Source organism: Diabrotica undecimpunctata, chromosome 8, assembly GCF_040954645.1.
Source record: "Diabrotica undecimpunctata isolate CICGRU chromosome 8, icDiaUnde3, whole genome shotgun sequence".
Taxonomy (NCBI): Eukaryota; Metazoa; Arthropoda; class Insecta; order Coleoptera; family Chrysomelidae; genus Diabrotica; species Diabrotica undecimpunctata.
This window is the reverse complement of record NC_092810.1, coordinates 138,871,187-138,895,485: the sequence shown is the minus strand read 5'-3', so window position 1 is coordinate 138,895,485 and position 24,299 is coordinate 138,871,187.

Genomic DNA, 24,299 nt, shown 5'->3' with positions numbered 1-24,299 from the left:
CATTATTAGAAGACCAAAGAACTCAAAGACGAATGGTAATTGGTGCCATAGATATAACAATGTCCAAAAAGTTACAGAACCGAGAGGAGAGAAATTTATTGAAAATTCAAAAACAATTAAATGAGAATGTTGTTCACTTACCGAAAAATCGATCTCGGCAGAAAAGAATAGCGACGGAAACACTTACACATGAATCGATCAGTTCTGCAGAAACTTCTACTGTGCAGCAAAAATCATTAGCTTCCTATAATGTGTTACAATTACCTGTGCTTGCAAGAACACTCGATCGTTTTGGTATTTCTGATCGAGCTGGTGCTGCAGTCGCTTCAGCAGTACTACAAGACGTCGGTATTATAAATGTGGAAGATAATAGCAACATTATAGATAAGAACAAAATTCGTCGTACTAGAACAAAAAAACATGCCCTTCTTGAAATGGACGATTCTTCACAGTTACTGTTTCGATGGTCGCAAGGATAATACGTGAAAAATGAAAGATAATCGTCGAAAGTTAATTCGAGAAGAACATATTACAATCTTAAAAATGCCTGATTCGAGTTATCTGGCGCATGTTACTCCTGATTCTGGTACTGCTGTGAACATTTGTAAAAGCAGTTTAAAATATTTTGATGACTCTGACGTATCCACAGATGTCTTAAGAGTAATAGGGTGTGATGGGACGAATGTTAATGTTGGAAAGTTTAATGGTGTTATTGTGCAATTAGAAAAAAATTTAAATCGCCCGTTGCAGTGGCTTATTTGCCAGCTGCACTGTAATGAATTACCTTTGCGACACCTCATGAATTTCCTTGATGGTAGTACAACTGGACCTCGTCACTTCAACGGACCTATAGGACAAGCACTCATTGGATGTGAAAATCTACCTGTTGTTAAGTTCAGTATAATTGAATCATATGTACCTACAGGAGAATGTGGATTGGTCTGATTTAATTAATTACTATTTAAATGGGAATAAGCCACAATTAAAGGTTAAAATACGTTTATTGACGTTTCAATTTCCACTTCGGAAATCTTTCTCAAACTACAAACATTAGTAAATTAAACAAATTTTGTTTTTTTGTTACTTAGTGAAAAATTCTTCTAATAATTTAATTTTATCTGACTCATCTATATTGACAATTCAGACATACCTTATACATTTTAAAGTAGACGACTTTAAAATGATATTGCCAATATTGTTGAGTTGCGTTCCTGGGACGACTTTACTTATAAGATAGTTCATTTGATTACATGAAATCAACTTTAACTTGAGAATATCCGTCAGAAAAAGATCATAACATGTAATTCGTCTTTAAAAAGACAAATACATGCCATGATGACAGTAAAATTCTCCTGTTAGTGATTCCATAGTAAATTATGAGGGAAAAACCAGGAAAAAAACCTCATAATATCCCGACATGGTAAGTATTTGATCGTGCATTTAGTTTACCTTCAATAAACACCAAATTCCGATTTTATATGTTTGTTATTTAAAAAACATAAATGATGTATTCTCTATAATATGTTACTGACTTACCAATACTGGTATTTTCCTTTTAATAACTTCCCCTTTCAATATGGGTAACCAGATCCTACTACATTCTGCTGAGGAATTCGCGACACAATTGGTCTCATTTAGCATAATTAGAGCCGCTTCTTTGATTTCTCTCTTTTTACCATCCGTTTCTTTTAGGACTACATTTGAATCATTCCATTGAACCCTATGTTCATTATCCCATGCGTGTTTACAGATTTGAGATCTATCAAATTCTCTATTTTTAATATAGGATTGATGTTCACTTATTCTAACATTTAATGGTCTTGATGTTTCACCTAAATAAAACTGATCGCATTCACAAGGTATTTTATAAATGCAATTCTTTGTCCTTTCTTGTTCATTGTTAGGTTTGGTTTTGGCTTATTCCCATTTAAATAGTAATTAATTTAAAATGCCACAAGAAAATAGCTTCAGAACAATATTAAGGTCTGATTTAAGTACAGATCAACAATATCTTCTTGACATGTGTGTTGCAATCTCAGAGGGAAGTATTGACAACAAACTTTCTAAACGGTGCCCAGGTAAAATAGTGCATTCCCGCTGGTTAACATTGGCTAACCGTATACTACGTTTATATGTTTCCAATGTGGTTCCATCAGATAATTTGATTACCTTAGCAACCTTTATTTTAAAAGTGTATGCTCCAGTATGGTTCCTTATAAAAACCAGACCGTCCTGCCTACATGGAGCCTTTAATTTTTGGCAAATGATTCAGTTATCTAAGTATTTACCACAACCCCTAAAGGATGTAATGGATCCAGTTCTATTGCGAAATAGTTTTTTTGCACATCCAGAAAATATGCTACTTGGAATGTTAGGAGATCCAAGAAAACATATTAGAGAGCTTGCTGTGCGCCGTATTTTTAAAGCTTGAACAAGTAATATAAACCAGTGACTACGAACATTTGAGGTACCACCTGTGCTTAATATGAACGGTATGGGTTATATCAATATCATAAATTGGAGTACAGTACCCTTAACTGAACCACCATTAACAATTGGAAGTTCGAATGAAACTTTACAGGAAATTGTGGTTAATCCGGAGACATCAGCACTGTTATCGGAACTTAAGTTATATCCGTCGTACACGCAAACCGTTGAACGCATGATTAAACTTGTGACAGAGGCTTCAGCAAAAGTTTGTGGTGCTGATAGCAGAGATGGTTTGATCAGAACCAAACTGGAATTATGCCTTTTTTTAGGTCAAAAAAGATTATAAGTTGTAAGAACAGTTTGCTTGTTTAATTTAAGCATAAAATTTATTTTTAATGATTTAATGGTTTTTTTTAATATTAATGTAAATTACGTTGTGGCAGTTAAAATATTAAAAATAAAAACATGAATAATTAACAGCATTTGTTTCATTCTATGTATTATAACATTTTCGGATATGCAAGTTGTAACACTAGTAAAATTTTAAATTCAAAATTTTAGTGACCTTGTGGCAGTTCAAAACAGCAAAATATGAAAAAATTTATTTTTACAAAAAAAATTGTTTTCCTACTCTACATGTTTTTTTGGATTGCAAAATCTGAAATTAAAATATTTTTGAATTTCGTATACAAATCGGCCTACCCTAATGTATACTGCTTAACTTTTAACGGCGTTTAAACTACGTTTACGGCAGAGAATTTGTGTTCGTAGTTCTCTGTTTACGACGCTCGACGCAACCTATCAGTATAGTATTAACCATTGTCTGTTACAGACAAGACAGTCGATACGTGATTTTTGATCGAATAGTTGAGTTGTGATAAAAAATATCAAAGTGAGTTCCCGAACGGTGCCTTCAGTACATCAAACGATGAAGATGAGTATTTTATAGCGAAAGATAAACAAACAAAGTGGTCTAAATATTCAGTGGTGAGCAAATGTAGCAAAAATATTGTAAAAATACTTCCTGGGCCAAAGCTGAGTGCTAGAGATATTACCAATGAGAGAAGTGCTTTCGAAAAAAATTTTAGTGACGACATTATTGAAAATATAGTTGAGTGTACAAACTTGAAAATTGCAAATATGCGAATAAAGTATAACCGGCCGAGACGGGCTAAAGACAGAACAAAAACAGAAATTATGGCGTTTATCGTACTACTAGGTACTTCTTGCAGGAACTAAAAAGCAAAACCATACACATTTTCTTAAAATGTGGACTAAAGACGGAACCGGCTCAGAAATATTTAGAGCGTGCATGAGTGCTGATCGATTTTTGCTTTTGCTTGCTACTCTAAGATTTGATGACAAAAATAGTAGAGGGATACGCAAGGAAACTGATAAGCGTGCTGCTATTCGAGTTACACTGGATCGTTTTGTGGAGAACTGCAACAATAACTACTGTTTAGGAGAAGACGTAACAATTGACGAAATGTTAATACCTTTCAGAGGTAGATGCAGTTTTATTCAATATATCCCGTCCAAGTCTGCAAAGTATGGGTTAAAAGTATTTGTATTGTGTGATGCCCAGACATTTTATGTTACAAATTGAGAGGTGTATTGTGGTAATCAGCCACAACGAGCTTACAACAAATCAAATAAACCTGCTGATATTGTACATCGTTTACTTCAAGACTGAAAAGGGAAAAACCGGAACTTGACATGTGATAATTGGTGCACAAGTTACTCATTGGCCAATGATCTTTTGAGAGATAAAGTAACAATGGTTGGCACACTAAAGAAAAATAAACGGGAGCTGCCGTTGGAGTTCCTACCACATAAAGAAAGAGAAGTTAGATCGTCCCTTTTCAGATTTCAAAAGGAGGTAACTACATATAGTGCCATATGTCCCTGCAAAAAATAGAGCTGTGCCTTTGATATCACCCATGCATAATGATTCTGCAATAGATCCGGAGAAAAAAAAGCCAAATATAATTTTAGATTATAATTCTCACAAAGGAGGTGTCGACACAGTAGATAAAATGTGCGGTACATACTCGGTATCAAGGAGAACGCAAAGGTGGCCGATGGTTATATTTTTTCAGCTCCTAAATATCGCAGGAATTAACAGCCAAATCCTGTATAATGCTGCAAATATAAACAATCCTTAAAAATATAGAAGGATAATTTTAAAGGAATTATCTTTATCTTTGTTGAGACCACACCTTTCAGAATGAGCTGAAATACAGAGTTTGCCCTTACATTTAAAACTATTCCTAAGGAAATATAAAGCTACGGTAGTGGAACAAGAAAAAGAAGAACCACCAGCAAAAATACGAGGAAGGTGCTATTACTGCGGAAGGCGTAAAAATAAAGTGACAACCATTTCGTGTCAGAGTCAGACATGCAGGAGAATGGTTTGCAAAGAACATTCCACCATTATTTGTCCTGAGTGTATTAACTCGAATAACCAGGAAGACGACGAAAGTGAATAAAGACTCGTATGTGTTTATTTTTCTAGATAGTTAAAAATTTAAAAAAATTCGCATATTTTTTTAGGTTGGTGTTTCAATATGTAATAAATTACTGTTTTCGTTTTTTCTCACTGGTTTACCATTTTGAATTATTTTTTAGTTTTATTTTTATTATATAATAACTAATTATTGATTAAACACAAGTTGTATAAAGTACACCGCGCCCGTATTTGAGATTCATGATTGGGCGCCCGTAGTTAAAGGTTAAGTATATATGAATATGTATAGAGGCCAAATGCTTGATATAATTGTAGGAAATAAAATTGACCTTAGTACTACTACATTAAAAAAATCATTAACAAAATGACAATAAAAATTATCTAGATGATGCAATATAGGTACTTCTGAGAGTCATTGCTTATTAAAGATTCTTTATGAACAAATAGAACATGAGTGTATGTCATATAATCTGATTATAATATAACATAAAAGTTTAAAATATCTGATAACATAAAATAAAAAATGTATGTTTCCGATTATTTTATACTGCACCATCTACTGGTCGCTTTTATACAACAAGTAAAAGTTTACTGTAAGATGGACGAGGAATGTAAATAGAAATCGTTGTTTACCTATTTAAATTTCAGTAGATGGTAGCACATCTGATGGATTATAAAATTCATTTCCTTTTTAAGTTAAAAATATCTAAATTTGAAGATAAATGTGTAATCGTAATTTTATTCTTTTCTTTAATCTTTTTTTAGTATATAAATGTTTTTGATACAGTGTTTTAAAGTTGTGATTTTTATCAATTCTTGCGATCTGTTTGCGTGCTTTGATTTCCTGTAGCATTTCAATGTTTTAAAGAGTGTATATTGGTATATATTGGTATTGGTATAGGATATGGTATATGGAGCAGTGGCTATACCGTTCTGAGGAGATCCAAAGAGGTCGAAAAACGTATAAGCGGCTGTCGCTGCCCTGTATCAAAACAAAAATCTAATACCGTCATTATGTTTTATTACTTACTTTGTTTGAAGTACCAGAAACTGAATTCACTACGAATTTTGACCAGGATGAACGGCATGTGGAATGCAATTTTAGATTCCCTTGCCGAGTAATTTATCCAGCTGTTTGTTTCGCAAGTTTTAGGAAACACAGTGGTAAAAATTTGAATTCGGTTTCGCTAGGTAGAAATCGTTTGATTTTTTACATCTTTATTTACAAAAATCGCAAATATACAATTGCACTTAATCCAAAAAATTCATCATCATCAAACATCTTATTTCCTTGGTTTTTTTCTAAAAGAATTTCTAATTACAGCTTGTCTATCTGCTTGTAAAGTTGGCTGGGTGTTTTTTGGTTTTTTTTGTTTTGCTTTTATCAAAAGATAATTTGATGTGGAGGTGAAAACAGTTGATCATTGCGAAGGTCTTGAACTCCTTGCCTGAGGAGGTACCTGAGGTAGTGGAGATATATTATAATGGAGTTACGAAATTTTCCTTCAGCGATGATGGAATTTCATTCGTTTTAACGCCACCTTTCTGTTCTGAAGTACTAACTTCAAAAATTGAGATTGAATTACTAATTGCAAAGCTCTTAATTCCAACTTTATGGTCTGAAGCAACAACTTCACGATTTGAAGCTGCAATAAAAACAGTTTCATTTTTCGAAAACACTCTCGCCGGACTGTTTTCAAAAAGGCTGATATAAAAATTGTTTACTTGATTTCCATTCCTCTCGATCATGTGATGAAGATATTTTACAAATTTTTATTTTCCTTATAAGTAAAGTTCTTGAAAGTGAATAAATATCTCTTCGTAGAGAATGAGTTCTTTATTCATGGATGGGATCAACGATTATATTTTTCACTATATTTCGATCACGAAGGTTTAAGCTCCAACCTTGCAATAGGTTCGGATTAAAAGAACAGATGCCTGTTTTCTTGAATCTACTAAGTCCCTTGTCAAGTACTCTTTGATACGATTTTTCAAACAAACTAGCTATAGTATACAGACTTTTCCAGGATTTGTTTTAAGGCATAAAATAAGTTCTTAATTAAAATACGCCATTAGAGGTGAAAATACTACTACATCCAATGGCTGCAAACGATAGCATTATAGTGCCATTTTCTCTGCACTATTCTATATCTTCGACATACTTGTGGCTTGAATGACCATCAAGCGATAATACGATCCTATTTTCAACTGAGCACTGTGTATGTCATTGAAAATGTTTTAAGAACAGAATGAAGGTGTCAGATTTCATGTATCCAGAATCGTTCTAAAGAGACAGTGTTCCATATAGGGCACCTTGAAATAATAATTTATTTCTTCGTTTGCGAGGAAATATTATAACTGGAGGGATGAATTAACCAGTACCTTTTACACACAGAACAATGGTGACATTTTGTCCCCTTCCAGCGCTTGTTAAGAAACCCAACCTGTTTCCGCCCTTTTGGGCAACTTTCTAGGGACCATCTGGATACCAGGCTCATCCATAATTTATATTCTCATAGGAATTATGTTAATTTTATTTTAAAATTTATTTAAAAGAGAAAAAACTTAGTGACTGTCTCTTTATTAAAGCCTCTCTCTCTGGCAGCTGAGGTAGCGTCAGGAGTTCTAAAAGAAGTCTCCGATCTCTTTAAAAATCCCTAAACCAAGCTATTATGGCTGACTTTTTGTTTTTAGAAAACCTGTGTTAGGCTTTTTGAAAATCCCGTTACATAAAAGAAAATACCGATAATTTTCTGACATCTCTGCATTTTTGCATAAGCAGAATTGTCACTCAAGTTCCCATGCCGTTCCTGAAACTAAATTTTTCTGGACCCATATCGTCCCTTTAATACTACAATTAGGTAACTCAAAATTTGCTATTTTTCAGGAGAGCAGTTTTAAATTTGAAAAGAAACAAACCGTGCTGTATTACAGTAAATGAATTTTTTTCTTACTATTTATAGCAAGAACTTGAAATAAATCTAACTTCTGATTAATTGTAAGCGTTCTAAAGCCTTGTTTTAGTTTTTTTTGTTATTGAAAATCAAGATATCTAGTTGTAGCAATTAAAATTTTCAAAAAAAATTAAATATACCTAGTTGTCGACGTAGCAATAAGTACAACTTTTTAATACCAAAAAAGAAATTTATTAACATATTTTGATCAAAATATAACAAAAAAAGTAGAAGAACTTAACTAATAATTATAGCCAATATTTTTCTTTCACTCGGTCTCACTTATGTCAGATTCACTTGATACTTCTCTTCTTGTTGCTTTAACAGGCAGGTTTTCAAAATAATCCTTATTTTCCAGAGGAATTGCGGGAGGTTTGGTATTAAACAATGTCAATAGATCCTTGTATTTTTCCAGAGTAATAGGGATTATGTCCTTATACAAAGGATTTGGCATTATTGCAGTTATATTTTGAGTCGATTTTGTCCTTCTCTGACAATTTAAAGTTCTAAATTCTTCGTTAAAGTTTTCTTTAAATTTCATAATGGATGGTTCGCATTTAGAAAAGAACATACAACACATTTTCTGCCATGCTACTTGCTGCCCACTTTTGTCCTTACCTCTGAAAATTAAAATTTTATTCGCATGATTTTTCCAATCCAATATTTGTTCGTGAGTAATGTTATGAATGGTGTACGGTTTGTCTCCTTTTCTCCGGGCACATCTAGCAATTGTTTTCCAGTCTTGTGGTAAATGTGTTTTGCCTACTCTTTTGAACTCTGTTGAAATGGCTGAGTGCATGGAGTCGCACTCCATTTCACTATGGCCGGAAACTAGAAAGTTTAGTTCAATGCTTTCCAAATGTGGAATATGTTGAACAGCTGTTAAGTACATACTAGCGACGTTTTTATTTAAATTTTGTCCACACCACATCTATCACTAAAACACTGAACCTGGGTTACTTGTTTCAGCAAAGATTCAAAGTATTGGTATAAACAAGTGGCAATCTTACAGCTGCCTCGTTTTCCTTCAACCTCGGTCCACATAAAGCAATCACCCTGTTTATACACTGTATTAAAAATGGTGAAGTTAAATACTTTTAGTCTTTGTAAAATAAAGCGTTATTTGTTGGGTCATTTGGTACCAAAAGAACTTGTTGAAGATCAAAATTGAAACTTATGAGTGTACCGTTAGAATTTTCTGCTAACTGTCTACTTAATCTCTTTTCATCACGGGCTCTGTTCTTGGCTGCTATGTCAGTGAGATATTCGGTTTCCATAGATGCTTTATCGCTGAAGGGGGAGTTGTAGGCCATACAAACCCGGCACTGGTCTTTACGAGGTCGGTAAAAGCCAAGATTATATTCCTCTGAAAATACCTTTCTATAAATAGCAGAGTTAGCTGGTGTTTGATTGTTCTCACCGCATTATTTCTTGTATAACGAATACATAAGGGTGATGTTAAGGTCTGAGGATACATATTTCCGTTGTGTTTTTGAACGGCAATAATGTGAACTGACTACAGGGAACTTCTCAATATGGTTTTTTACACTTACCAGGATAGCAGGTGACGTGATCTTTTTTGTATGTTTTCCCCGATTGTCTACCAAAGTCGTGTTTTCTTCAGTTCTCTTTTTCATAGCTATGTCTATAATTCCTTTTCGAATTCCCAGGGTATTGATAAACATGGTTTTACAAACCTGGATTCTATTCGCATTTTTAGGTAAATAGAATAAAATGGTTTTTTGACGTCTGGACTGTTCTGCAGTATGCCATTTTTTATCTTTCTTTTCTGTATGGCCAGTAATAAAGTCTCGTTTTCTTTCGTAGGATTCTAACTGGTAATATCTTCGAAAAATCGACAATCTCTCTTCATAGGAAAATTTTTCTGTGCATTTTCGTTTACAGCTAGCTAAACAAGCATCCTTCATGACTACTCCTGGTACGTATTTACCCCTAGAAGATAAGTATGCTTCGCCGTGTTGTTTTCTTGATTTTGCAATATTTCTTTTCCAGTTTTCTTCATTTCTTTTCATCTTTCTTGACTTATCTGTCGTAACAGGCAACTCTTCCATGTCATGCAAGTCGTTGTTAATAGTTTGAAAAGTTCCATTTCCGAGAGCAAGTTCATTGTCAGAAGAATCATCAGAGTCCGGATTATATTCCGAGTGATCAGGAGAATAGGGATCAGAGTCTGTTTCCGAATCATTATAACATTGTTTAGAAGTGGATGGAAGGACCTCAGTATTCTCATCTAAAAATAAAAAATACTTTAGTACTTTTTAAACTAAGTTTAAAGAAATGTTTATATTTTTAAATTTTGCGAATGACAGATACCTATACGTTTTACAAAAAACAACTATTTAAAAAACTTTAACGAATCTTAAATAGTCTAATAGTTTATTAGTCTTAAACCGCTAAAAAATGTAAATAATGATAACCTAAAACTTTTTAAAAAACAACGTTTTACAAATTTATTTTCATAGGCTTTACTAAATAAGTTCTAAAAATAAGTTCACCATAATATGCATACTCGGCATGTTATGCTTTATCACATAAAAATAGTATCCTACGGTACCAATTTTATATTTATGTTCAAAAACTAATGAATCGACAAATACCTAACCTATAAAAATAAGCTCTCCCACGATTTTAAGAAATTTATTTTTCCAAATAGTATTTAAACACTCACCTTTTGTTTCTGTTAACTGGTCACGTACTAATCTTAATATATATTTGACTCTTGTAGACATTTTTACTTTTGTTTAAAAAAATATTACGAAAAATAAAGCAACAATGTCACTCACAATGTATGCTATGACGAACTGCACAAATAGGTATCTTAAAGAAATTCCTGAGGAGGAAAAGCATAACACGAGTTACCCGGGCGCACAATTAGGTATGTCAAGTTAAACACTTGCTGCAGCAGAAATTTTTGGCGTTGTCAGTTGCACATTTAGATATTTCAATATGACCACTTTTAGCAACAATTTTTTTTTTTCGAACTTATGACATAGCTATTAGTGTGTAATTGGATTCTCATGTATAGAATGGGCATAGAACTTACCTAGTTGTAGTATTAAAAAGAGCGTCAAAAATTATATTGGTAACGGTAGATAACTCAAAATCATAAAATTTCGAGTTACCTAGTTGTAGTATTAAGGGGACGATATGCTCTTTGCACTTTAATTTAGTTCTGTTGTAAATTATATTCAAAAATAAATTTAATGTATAGGACGTTGGACTTATCAGTCGAAAGTCGTATAGTTCTGACGTTATTGGATTTAGGAAGGGTTTAGCAAATCTCGCGAATTTTGTGTATATTATTGAAGATTTTTTTAGGAGAGTTGTCTTCTAAGGGCTTTATAATTTCACTGTGAATGTTATGAGAACCAGGCGCTTTTCCAGTTTTCATGTTTTTTAATGTGTATTTTATTTCTGATCTTAGAATGGTTTAATTATTTTGGTTAACTATTAACTGTTGATGTCTTGTTGGATTTTGTATACACGTTTTTCATGCGTCGTTTATTTCTTTCAATGTTGTCCGAACCTTAACATCCATGCTAGTTAGAGTGCCACGCTGTGTATTATTTTTATTCCCAGTTAGTTCCTTTATTTTCTTGTGGAAAATATTGTCATCGTGTTTTTCTGTAAGTCTTCTATCTCTTCACATGTTTCAGCAAGCTTCTCCTTTGCCTCCACTATCTTTCTTCTTATTTTTTTTTTGTGAATTTCTTTATATGACAACATAAAATACGAACATTTCTGAAGTGACATTGCTTACATTATGATTTTGTCCCAAAGTTCGACAAAATACAGGAAATCTTCTGAGGTATGCCTGGGTGTTTTTGGATACCCAGGCATTTTCTTCTTCTGACTCATTTTACACAATTTCTGATTAAAATTTGGTGGATAATCTTTTATTAGACTTCAAAACGACGGTCTAGTTCTTTTACAAATATTGTCGTTTTTTCCTTTATCCAATATCCTTTATTGACTTTTCTTGACTGGATGTTTGCATGTTTTATTGATGCAAAAATTCGGTTTTATTTTGTAACATTTCGTGACTTTTTTAATTTTAAGTGTCCATTTACATGTAGGTAACGTAAGCTATGTCGACTTTTTTATTCCTAAAAATCGTATAATAATTGATCACTAATATTTTTATGACATCCGGTATGGAAAACCGAAACCAATATTATTCCTAACAAGTTTTCCTATAATTACTTTTTAGAAAATATTGTACAGCGGTAATAATTAGCGATTTCTGGAACCCCCGATGCTCAAAGCTGTGATTATGACAATTATATTTATAGAAAGGACAAATCGATTGAAAGCGGACAGAATAGGGTAGAGTTGGGTACGATGTATTTATTAGATAATATAATGTAATCGTTACTTTAAATATAATCGTAATAAAGAGTTCCAATATAATGCTTTACTTTTTTTTTAGAATCTCAACCACACAGCCACTATATCGGTATATAGGCCAGTATATCGATACAGGAAGAGACACGACTCAAGAGCTCTTTAGAGTGCCCTTACCAGGATCACAAATAGTTGAATCACCAATTGAATGGGGATGGGTAGGCAACGAGGCGTTACAGAGAGCCGCCAGAAATAACTTGCAGACAGTCAAAAAGGTTGTAAACTATGAAGAAGCAGAACGGCCAATAAACTCGAGCGAATCGTATAAATTGTTGTGCGGTTGGATCATCCTCCATATTGCCTGGAGTTCTAGGATGATTTCCAGCCGCCGCTCGTAAGTATGAACGAAGGTTCTTCGATTCCATCCTCTGGTTAACCGAGAAGTAATGTGTCTTCGATTTACATAGACGAGAGGTTCATCGAGGGCTCTTCGATTATCAACAGAGATGTCAGTTCCTCAGGCCTCGATGTCTAATCGAGATTACTTTTCTCTATGTATAGGACTACTGGCAGAGTGCCGACTCTGACTGGTCACAAATTGTGGAATAATTTTAAGTCCCCTTCGGACTTTTATTTATTCCAGCAATCACGTCTGATAGCGAAGAGCTCACTTCAGACCGCTACCTCTATTGGAATAATTAAGTCCCTCTGGACCTTTACTTATTTCCAACGAATGGTTTTGCGGCAAAGTTCTTTTTTGGCTCGTTCACGGATTGAGCAGTAATTTTAAGTCCGCTCGGGCTTTTATTTACTCCTACCCGTCGGTGATCTATCGGAATACTATGTTAGTTTCCCTCCCTATATTATGTCGGTTTAATAAAAATATTCAAAATTATTCTTCAATCAAACCTTCAAAAGTAGATATGTTGACTAAAATGTGTTTGATGAAATAGCGGTACAATCGTTATTTGTAGAAGTACTACCAAAATATGACAGAAAGAGAGAGCAGAAAGAGAAAAATAATTAGCTATATAGGTATATGGTGCATCGTTTGCTGTATATAAACATTTGACCTGTAATAGGAGTATCGTAAATGAAGGATTGTATCAATATTTTAATGAAAATATATATATTTTTATTTTTATATATGTTTAAAAGGAGTGGAATGCAAAAAAAAATTTACACATACTCTGCAGTAAAATTCATTGTTTATTTTGTTAATAATATAAAAATTACAATACAATAAATACACTGCAACATAATTCAATATAATAATACAATATAAATTAAAATGTAATATTCCTAAGTATTTAAAACTGCCAATATACATAACTTACTTTACGAAGATAAAAATAAAAAACTAACACCTCGGATTATGTTGTAAATTTTCTCATTTTATTTTAAAATTTATGTTTTTTGCGTATATTACATATATTTAATAAGATTAACGTGAAGTTTTTAAATATTTCAAAAATAAAAAAGGAAATTTATAATTGGGATTCGAACTCACAACCACCAGCGTATGAACCAAACACGTAAAGGATTTGCCAATCAGACATGACACTAACAGATTTCAAAATTGACAGTTCTCGGTAAAACAGTGATTATTTTATTATTAAGCCCAAAATAATTATAAACGTTTAATTTTAAATAATACAAAACATATCACATATAATAATATTAATACATATCATATTATATATAATATTATATATATATATATATATATATATATATATATATATATATATACAATATTATATTAAATATATATACAAAAGGAACATTTTTATTCTCGAGAGAGGAAGAGAGAGAAAATATATCTTCTGTCTCTCTCTTATTCATTATCTTACATATGTAATGGTTTCACAGATTCACTCTCATGCAAATTTCCAACGCCGACCGTGCGTATAGAAGTATAACTTCAAAAATTTAAATTCGCATGTTACTTAAACAATACTTACATAGTAGGTAAATGAAAATAACTTTAGTTACAACGTTCTATTTCGAGATAGCGAAATGTATCATTCGAATATCGCCCTAAAGATTAAATTACAAACACTTAGAACATGAAATTACAATACGGAATTTTCTCTCAGAAAAATAGAAATTTGGAGATATATAATAATGTGAATGCACGACATGTTTAAACACTTTGGTGAAAAAATTTCATGGTATGAAAATATCAATATTTAATTGTCTCTTGGGAAGAAATAACATTTATACTTGGAAAGTTTGCAAATATATGAAATGTTAATGTTAAATTATTTACTTAAACACTTACATGGGGCTTATTCGGGGACATCCCGTGGCGGTGGGGCTGGCCTGATGTCGTCCACATGAATGATTCAGTCGACATCTTGGTTTCTATGTACTTCATGCCTATGGTCGCTTGCAGCTCTGAGGATGGTGTGAGGGCCCGTCCAGGTAGGGCCGAAGTTCCCTTTGATGTGGTTTCTCACCAAGACTTCCTGGCCTTGTAGGTAGGTCTTGGACTGACGAACATCTTGGTTCTCTGGGGACAGATTTCTGACGTAGAAAGTGGCTCGCTGGACTGCGCGTTCCACCCTTTGTTGTGTGTCTCTTCTCGTCTGACCTGGTGCTCGATTTCTGGTGATCTTCTCGGTCGATATTCCATTTGAAGTTCTGCCAGCGTCTGGCCTGTGGCATCATTTTCGCGGGAACCAAGGCTGAAAATGATATCAGCCACGTAGGACTCCCATCTGCGGTCCTCAGGGTATGAGACTTATGCTCGAAGGACTTTCTTTAGCTCCTGGACTCGTCTCACCATGGAATTGGCTCGTTTGTGGTAGGTTGGGCTTGGTTCGGTCTGAATATTATGTTTGTGGAGGAATCGTTGACAAGAATCCGTCCGGAATTAAATTCCATTATCTGTGATGATGGTGGACGGTCTACCTTATCGATTGCAAATTTCTTCTTGCAGAAAGCGGATGATATCTCGGCTTTTGGCAGCTGTGGTGCATCTGTGCTTGACCCAGTTGCTAAGGCAGTCGGTAGCTAGGAGGATGAACCTATTTTTGGCGCCTCTTGCTGCTGAATGTGGTCCGAGGACATCAATAAAAATTCTTTCCCAGGGAACGACTGATTTTCTGGGAATGATAGGTGCTTTTAGCTTTCTGGCTGAGGACTTAGTGGTGGAACAGGTCAAACACGATCTTACGTGTTTCGTCACATTCTTGGAAAATATTGGCCAGTAGTAAACATCTTTAATGGCCCTTGTAGTTTCGTCTTGGCCGGGGTGGTTGGCTTTTTTGCTATCATGATATCAGTTTCTTGGGCCTCTGGCGGTGATTTGTTGCCATCGTCGAATAAATCTCTGCATGCCGGTGTGGACTGGGTAATTTCTTTCATTTCGAGCTTGCAGAGTCATCGAAGACGGAATAATGACTTAGAAGTTGGGAACAAAATCTCAAAACCAATTTGCTGTTCCAATGAAACTTTTTAACTGTTTGACTGATCTGGGTCGCTGAAAACCTTGGATTTTTTCACATTATTTTTTTAAGGGTTGAGTGTTTTTGTCGGTTACTTTGTGTTTCTTATGCTCTAAAGTGTTAGTAGCAAATCGACGTTTCTTCAGTGACCCCCAGAGTCCATATATTTTAAGACGTTCTAGGACGAGATGGAGGTGTTTTTGATGGCCCTCCCAGGTGTTAGAATAGATGATAATATCATCCACGTAGATGTTCGGAGGGCCAATACAATAATTGTTGTTAATAAAACTCGTTGTAATTGACCGACCGGCCACAATTTTTGCACTGTAAAGTATTCATTACAGGTTGTTTCACGACAAACCACAATATATTTACGAAAATTGGCTTATGAGGATTGCAAGTTATTACGAACTTAAAGTAAATAAAAGGAAAGACAGTTAAGATTTGATTTCACGTATATGTATAATGCGTTTATGTATCCGCTTATACGTATTTCATCCTAAAAGGAATATTCGGAGCGGCTATTCACAAACGCTCTAAATGTGAAAACAAATTTTCCTGTCGTAGTAGAAGCAACACTAAAATGGTTTCGATATTTACGCAATAGTGACATCTGATAATAAATCCGGAAACTAATTGTCGAAACCAAATTCAGATTTTTGCTTTAATCTGTGCCTTCTAAGAATTGCAAGGCAAAACAAACGTTGATAAAGATGTAATTAGAGACATGGGCAATCTAAAATTGCATTCCATAACATATATCCTCAACTAAGCCAAAAACTCTTAAGCTAATTAGTTTCTAGCACTTATAAAGAGATTATTATCAGATGTCGCTATTGCGTCGTAGCCATTTTAGTGTTGCTTCTACTACGACAGGAAAGATTGTTTTCACGTTCAGAGCGTTTGTGAATAGCCGCTTCGAAGATTCCTTTTATGATGAAATACGTATAAGCGGATACATAAACGCATTATACGTGAAATCACATCTTAACTGTGTTTCCTTTTATTTCGGTATACTCTTCATGCGTACTAGAAACCAATTAGCTAAGGATTTTTTCTTAATTGAGGAGATATGTTGTGGAATGCAATTTTAGATTCCCCATGTCTCTAATTACATCTTTATCAACGTCTATTTTGCCTTGCAATTCTTAGAAGGCACAGATTAAAGCAAAAATCTAAATTTGGTTTCGACAATTAGTTTCCGGATTTAAAGTAAATAATTTTACAGACATACCATTTCCGATTATACCAGAAGTGAACTACAACTTTGTATTTACTATTTTTGTTAGAGATAAGCCACAATGTTACTTTAAAGTTTATTTGACGTTTCGATTTCTACTTCGGAAATCGCTCTCAGAAAACAAAACATTATTAGTGTTATTAATGAACTATAGTAACTTTACAGATAGATCTTTTACAGATCTGTCTATAAAATACTACCTATGGTATCTCACATCTCTACTGTTCACAAACTGACACTATGTATCCTAGGTTGTAGATGTTATTCATAGCGGGAGCAAAGGCAGTGCCACCTGTAGATTTAGCCAATTGGGGAATATGCGGTTGGGGTTTTCGCGCTGACACTAAACTAGTTATGTGTGTTCGATTGTTGCAGACAATATATTTGTGTTCACTACCGGGAGTAATATATAAACTCTATTTCCAAAGTTGGCTTTTGTATCAAAATCAGCAAGAATTTATTACTAAATCTGAGTTTAGTAAATATCTGACCTATACCTATTTATTAAAATTGTTAAGAATTTACATTAGGAAAATGTTAACTAATAACTAATACTGATCTAAATTTGAAGATGTTAAGGTATTATTAGAAGTTCAGTTCCCTCCTATTCAATTTTCGATTCTAAGATTTCAAACACAGAACTGTTTCGTTGCTCTCGTATTAGCTTAAGAAAATTACTGTAATTATTATTTCTTATAGAAAAATCGTCGACTTTGTATAATAGAATAGAGGGAATATAATATGAAATTCAAAAAAATTTTATTTAAAAAGACTCCTTAACAGTAGCGCACCTAGAATTTTTCTCGGGGGGGGGGAATTTTTTATGAGGTTACCTCCATTTTGAATCCTTAAAATGTGTAAGTAACTGTGTCGGAATAGGGTCCTGAGGGGGGGAGGGTTTAACCCCCCAAACCCCCCTCGGTGCGCCACTGCTCCTTAATAAAAGGTATATTAACATAAAAACCCTTTCGGGCTACATCACAGAACGTTTTCGGAATATGTAACCATTCCATCATCAGTGCTATCCTAAAATAAGTATAACCACTTTAATTAAAGCAAGCGTGGAAGTTAAAATTTTTACCCAGGTTAGTACAAAAATGTGATATATTACTTACTGGATTTACATGTTTGAAGCCACTAAATATGTGGGTAAATACCTTTTAAGTGTAGTTAGATTAACTTTGAATTACATTTTTGATATTTAAAAACTATGATAATTACTATTTTAATGGAAATAACCCACAATTAAAGTTTAAAATAAGTTTATTGACATTTCAATTTCCACTTCGGAAATCGTTTTCAAAATACAAACATTAATAAATTATTAATTGAAAGGTTAAGGAAAATAAGAAGGAATGCCACGTTATATTGTTTTGAGAAAATAGGAAGTTTAATGTTTGTGGCTACATTATCTTTGAACCGTTGCATTAAAGAAATAGTATTTGTTTTTATTTAGTAAACTTAAAGTACATTGTATTAAATATACAAACACATTTTAACCAAATTTTTAAAGAACATACATAAAAAAAAAAAATGGTTGTGGCAGTCCAGTGGGACTGCCGGTAGAAGTTACACTTCTATACAGTCCATCTAATTTAGATAACGATTTACGTCATTATATACGTCAGAGATTGAAGTTGACATAGTTGCCAAAGTATAAAAAAATCCTGAATCCATTTTAAATAAAATAGGTCACATAATTATTAATATACTCTTTACAACGACTATTTAAATTCTTACGTGACATTTTTGAAATAAAACACACTAATTTTGTTCTAAAAAGAACAGATTTTAGTAAATAGGTAAAAATATAAAAATATAAAACAAGAGGTATTCACTTTGAAATTTAAAATAATAAAGTACAAAAAGTGTCAACACCGCAACTGTCAAATAAGTGTTACCAATTTATGCCAAAATTTTACCTTCGTTCAATTACAGTTACAGTGTGTTCCGAACAAATGTTCTTGATAAAAACGCTTTATAATGCATTTATACAAATTAAATGAAACATATTATTGTGTATTTCTTTAAGTTAACATTAATAGAAACTTTTAAATATTAGTTCTACGCGTATATAATAAAATATGTCTAGTGGCTGTAATGCCAGTGTACTCGGTAAAGTGATTCTAAAAAAGAACACACCTACACCCTAAATATTTCGTGTTGGTATCATGTGACGTCACACGCTATGACGCCGATGACGTACATCGTTAACTAAATTAGATGAAGTGTACACGCATTCGACGTTACAAATTTATTTGGGAGTCAATCTGCACAATCATTACATATGTAATGCTATAGGTAAGACATAGCAGAAAGAGAAACAGAATTAATAACAACTTACTAACAATTATTAAACAACTTTTGACCTGATATAAGTAAATGAAGGATTGAATCAATATTTTGATGAAAATGTATATTTTTATTTTCATATATGTATGAAAGGAGTTGAATGCAAAAATTTTTTACACATACTCTGCAGTAAAATTCATTGTTTATTTTGTTATTAATATAATAATACAATACAAATTTCAAAGTATTTCAAAATGAAAATAATATACATAACTTTTCTACTGACGCATATATGTTTTACCATTATACATTTACCATGTAATAATATTAATAAAAAAGCCCTCTTCGACTGGGAATCGAACCCTGGTCTCCCGCGTGACAGACGGGGATACTGACTACTATACTACCGAGGACATGACACAAACGTATTTCAAAATTGACAGTTCTGGATCATACGGTGATTTATTAAGATTATTATTTTGAAATACAAAAGACTAATATAATTATGAACATTTAATAAATAATACAAAACATATCACATAAATAATAATATTAATAAATATTTTATTATATATAATAAATATATATAATATTATATGTATATATATCTTTATATAATATATATATATATATATATATATATATATATATATATATATATATATATATATAATACTAAATTATATATATAAAACGAAAATTTTTATATTCGAGAGAGGAAGAGAGAGAAAATATATCTTCTGTCTCTCTCTTACTGATTATCTTACATATGTAACGATTTCACCTCTCATACAAATTTCCAACGTGGAGTTATTTTGGAATTTATCGGAGTTATAGGGCTTTGTAACCAAAGACCTTGATAGTTTGTTTTAAAACTGATAAGTTTGGGATGCTCTCGGGTAGATTCTATTTGTTTAATTTATTGTACTTATTGGAAATAGGCATTTTTGGACATATTTTTCATTTCCTAAAAATGCATCCCATTTTTTAACCATAAATTGTTCCACTTCCACTACCTGGAATGGTGACGGTGTTATCCTTGACACCTTCAAAAGTTGGAACCAGTCATTGGGTATTTCCATGTGCGTTTTAAGATCCACGAGCCCCATATTTTTATCACATTCCGTGTAGGAATGACCTCTTTCAGGAAATGTTATTCTTATTGATTGCAAAAGTTTTGTATTGTTAACAACATAATGAATAAACCGAAACATTGCATAGTTTTTATTCTGGCCACCTGCTGGATCACAAAATATGTGTAAATGTTTTGCGATTTTTACAATTATTTTTTTACATTTACTTTACAATATTTCGATGACATCCAACACATCCAACTTTACTAACAATCGATAGACCATTTCCCACTCCATTGTTACAATTATAGTCGAGTAACTAATAAGAGATTCGCAAATCACGATCAAACATAATTTCCCGGAAATTTAACAGGAGTGCAATATGTGCCATTTCGATTATGTAAAGGCCGAATCGATTGAATTTCTGACCTAACGAACTGTCCCCGAGTGGGTGCATTCTGTTACAAATTAACGTAGGTTGAAGGTGTCTGTTGTGGAAATTTTCTCTGGTTTCATTATTAGAATAAATAATTAAAATTAAGTGGTGATAAAATATGCAATATGCATGGTAAAGTAAATTTTAAATAAAAAAAAAATAGGATATTAAAAAAATGGCCGAAAAGAAACACAGTAAGGTTGAAATGTCTACAGCAATGGTTTATAAAAAATTACCTATATGTATATAAAATATTAAAAGAAGTAAAAACTACTTGTTTTTATGTAGACTGTTCAACCCCCTTAGAATGACAGGTACAACCCCCAATTTTTAAAATAGGAAGTATAGGCTTGTGATATATCGTTTGAAAGGTCTTTTCATTCTCCATTCAAAAATGATGTCGCTTTCAAGTTTATTAAGATTAATTAAGATAAAATAAATTAAAATCATGTGGTTACCGAAATTCGCTACAATACAATCAAAAACTAAAATGTAATGCAAAACAATGCAAAATGTAATAAAATGTAGAACACGAAAAAGAACTATGAATGTTAATGAAGTAGATGTTCAAAATGTTCACCGCGAACGTCTTGGCAACATCCTAATCTGAAATAAAACTGTCTTTTAACATTATTTAATATAACAGGCGTGATCGACCTAATCGCACGCGTTATTCGTTCTTTTAAGTCATTTAAATCAGAAGGTTTAGTTTTGTACACATGGCTCTTCACATATCCCCATAAAAAGAAACCATATCGTATTCGCTGGAACTTGAGGGTTTCCTGGATCAGGATATAAATTTGCCAACGTTGGAATGGCATTATTTTGAAGTAGTGCCAAATAATTGTTGCCATTCAAGTTACCCTCAATGAAAAAGGGATCAATGATATTGTTTCCTACAATCCTTACCCAAACATTAACCTTTTGAGGGTATTGAGTGTGTTCTTCTCTCATCCAGTGAGAATTTTCTGCGGCCCAGTGGCGGCAATTTTGCCGATTAGCATGAACGTTAAGTGAAAAATTACACTCATCAGAAAACATAACGTCTTCTAATTGGATAATATTGTTATCCAACATATCCATCATTTGCTCACAAAAAAAAGTTCTCCTATCAAAATCGTCTTCCATGAGCTCCCGAGTAGGTATCATCTTATAGCGATGCAATTTATTTTCTTTTAATATGTTTACTATCGATGTATGGCTAGCATTGAATGTAGTGGATGTCTGTCTACTCGATGTATGTGGATTTTCCTGAAACTCAAGCAACACATCTAATTTGAGTTTATCACTCAGTGCATTGGCAGCTGCTTTTTTTTATCTGCCTTACATGACCGAACTCGCGAAACTGCTTCTCTATTTTACTTATTGTTCCTTGGGATATAGGTGGTAAATTAGAAAATTTCTCATGAAATAGGCGAGTTACTTCCTGTTGTGTTCGGGTGTTATCTCCGTAACCAATCATTTGTAAAACTGTTATTTTATGCATTTCTGTTAATCTAACCATTTTTCAGAATTGAATTGAACGAACTTTTTACTTAAATTAAAATACTGACAACTTAAATAAAACAATTTACTAATGCGTGTTAAAATAACGTTGCCACGGAAATTCTTTAAAGTTCTTTAATGATTACCATCTAAAAACCACATTGCTATGGTTTTTGTTCACTTTTTCATTATCAAGACCTAAACGGGAAATAAGTTTTGAGTATATTTTAGCGAATTTCGGTAACCACATGATTTTAATTTATTTTATCTTAATTAATCTTAATAAACTTGAAAGCGAGATCATTTTTGAATGGAGAATGAAAATACCTTTCAAACGATATGTCACAAGCCTATACTTCCTATTTTAAAAATTGGGGGTTGTACCTGTCATTCTAAGGGGGTAGTCTGCCAGTCTACGCAAAATAGTAGACTGGCAGACTACTTGAGTATGTGACTGCAACGTCAAAAAAACGTATTTTAAATGCAATGAAATGAAAAAAAAAAACTATTAGAAATTAAGTATTTAAATAACAAAAATAAAGAAGTAGGTGAAAAAAGTGAGCCAAAGGAGGTAAGTTCTGATAAAAAATATTTTTGTTGTGATATTAAAGTACCATTTAAAAAACATTAATAAACGCTATATCTTTGGTTTCTGCTAGATTGTTTGCTTAAAGTGTTTTTCATTTATTAATACTAAGCAAATACAATTTATTTGGTCATTAGAATTAACATTTTTTAGTTATTATTTCCATTTAGGGTGTCCTGCAAATGCCAGTTCTCATGTATGTGTATAACATTGCCGTAAAAAACTTTTCTGTGACTTTTGAGATAAGTATATGGAATTATAACGAACAACAAATATATCTAAAAAACCTTATTCGAGTCTGTTTAGTAAAAAGAAGGAGACACGGTAGTTACGATGATGCAACCCAAAGCCGGCGCGGCGACAGCGGACATACAAATATATGCTAATAATTCGGGGCATATCTGAAGTTCAGGTATGTAAAATTAAGTATCTTTCTTTTGAAGCTTTTGTTAATAAATTGTGTTCTGTAAGCAAAAGTTAATTCAAATTTTTTCTGGTTTGCAAAAAGACGTTTTGTGAGACTCTGTCAGAAGTAAACAACGTATGCTTTGTTAATACGTCAACAGGTGGCATTACGAGCAAACATAATAATTCATTGAATTATTTGAGTATAATAATTTATAATTTAAGTATATATAATAAAGCTTCGCGCTAGTCTACAGTACAACTTCTTTAAGTCTACAACTGTAACCTCTTATTTTCTTCTTTATTTTTAGTATTTTAAGTTATCCGTCTATTTTTTTATTTAGACAAAATAGTTGATTTAGCTTAACATTGAATTTCCAGTTTAAGTTATTGAAGTTTCCAACTCAAAGATTCGCACAATATATTAAATTTTAGCTATAGTCTATGTCTCCCTACCCTACATTTATCAAATAGTTTTTAAACATTCTGTCGTGCACAGATTAAAAATATATTTTTAAAACCGCACAAATACATCACGAGTGGGAAGGGGGAAGACCAATTTTAATCAACCCTTGTTACTGGCATTAATGGTCAGTCACCTGTTAACTCTACAATGCCAGGAAATGGTTACCGTTGCCCTTTTGCCGGTTAATTATTGTTCGTAACTAGAATTGGAATACCCAGAGGATAAAAAATTAAAACGTTAACTGATTCCGAACCTTCCAGTTTAGTAATCTCAATCTGTCGCATGTAAAATATTTATGAAAACCGGACCATAGTTTTTCGAAACGTTAAAACAAATTTAAAAACATTGTGAGATAGATCGTTTTCAAGCGCATTTATAAGCAGGGATTTATCATTTACAGTGTCCACTATTTTACACTATCACTAATACTACAAGGACGACCAATGGAGTTTTATATTGTTTTTATATTTTTCTACATCTGATTAAGATTTCACATGATCTTTTATCAATTTTTTAAAAATTTCTTAGTACATTGTGCTAAAAGTTTTTATTCCTTTCGTAATCTTTCATCAGTATACAATCTTTACAATTTTAAAAATTTGGGATTACATTTTTAATACGACGCAATTTTTTTTTGATAAATGGGTG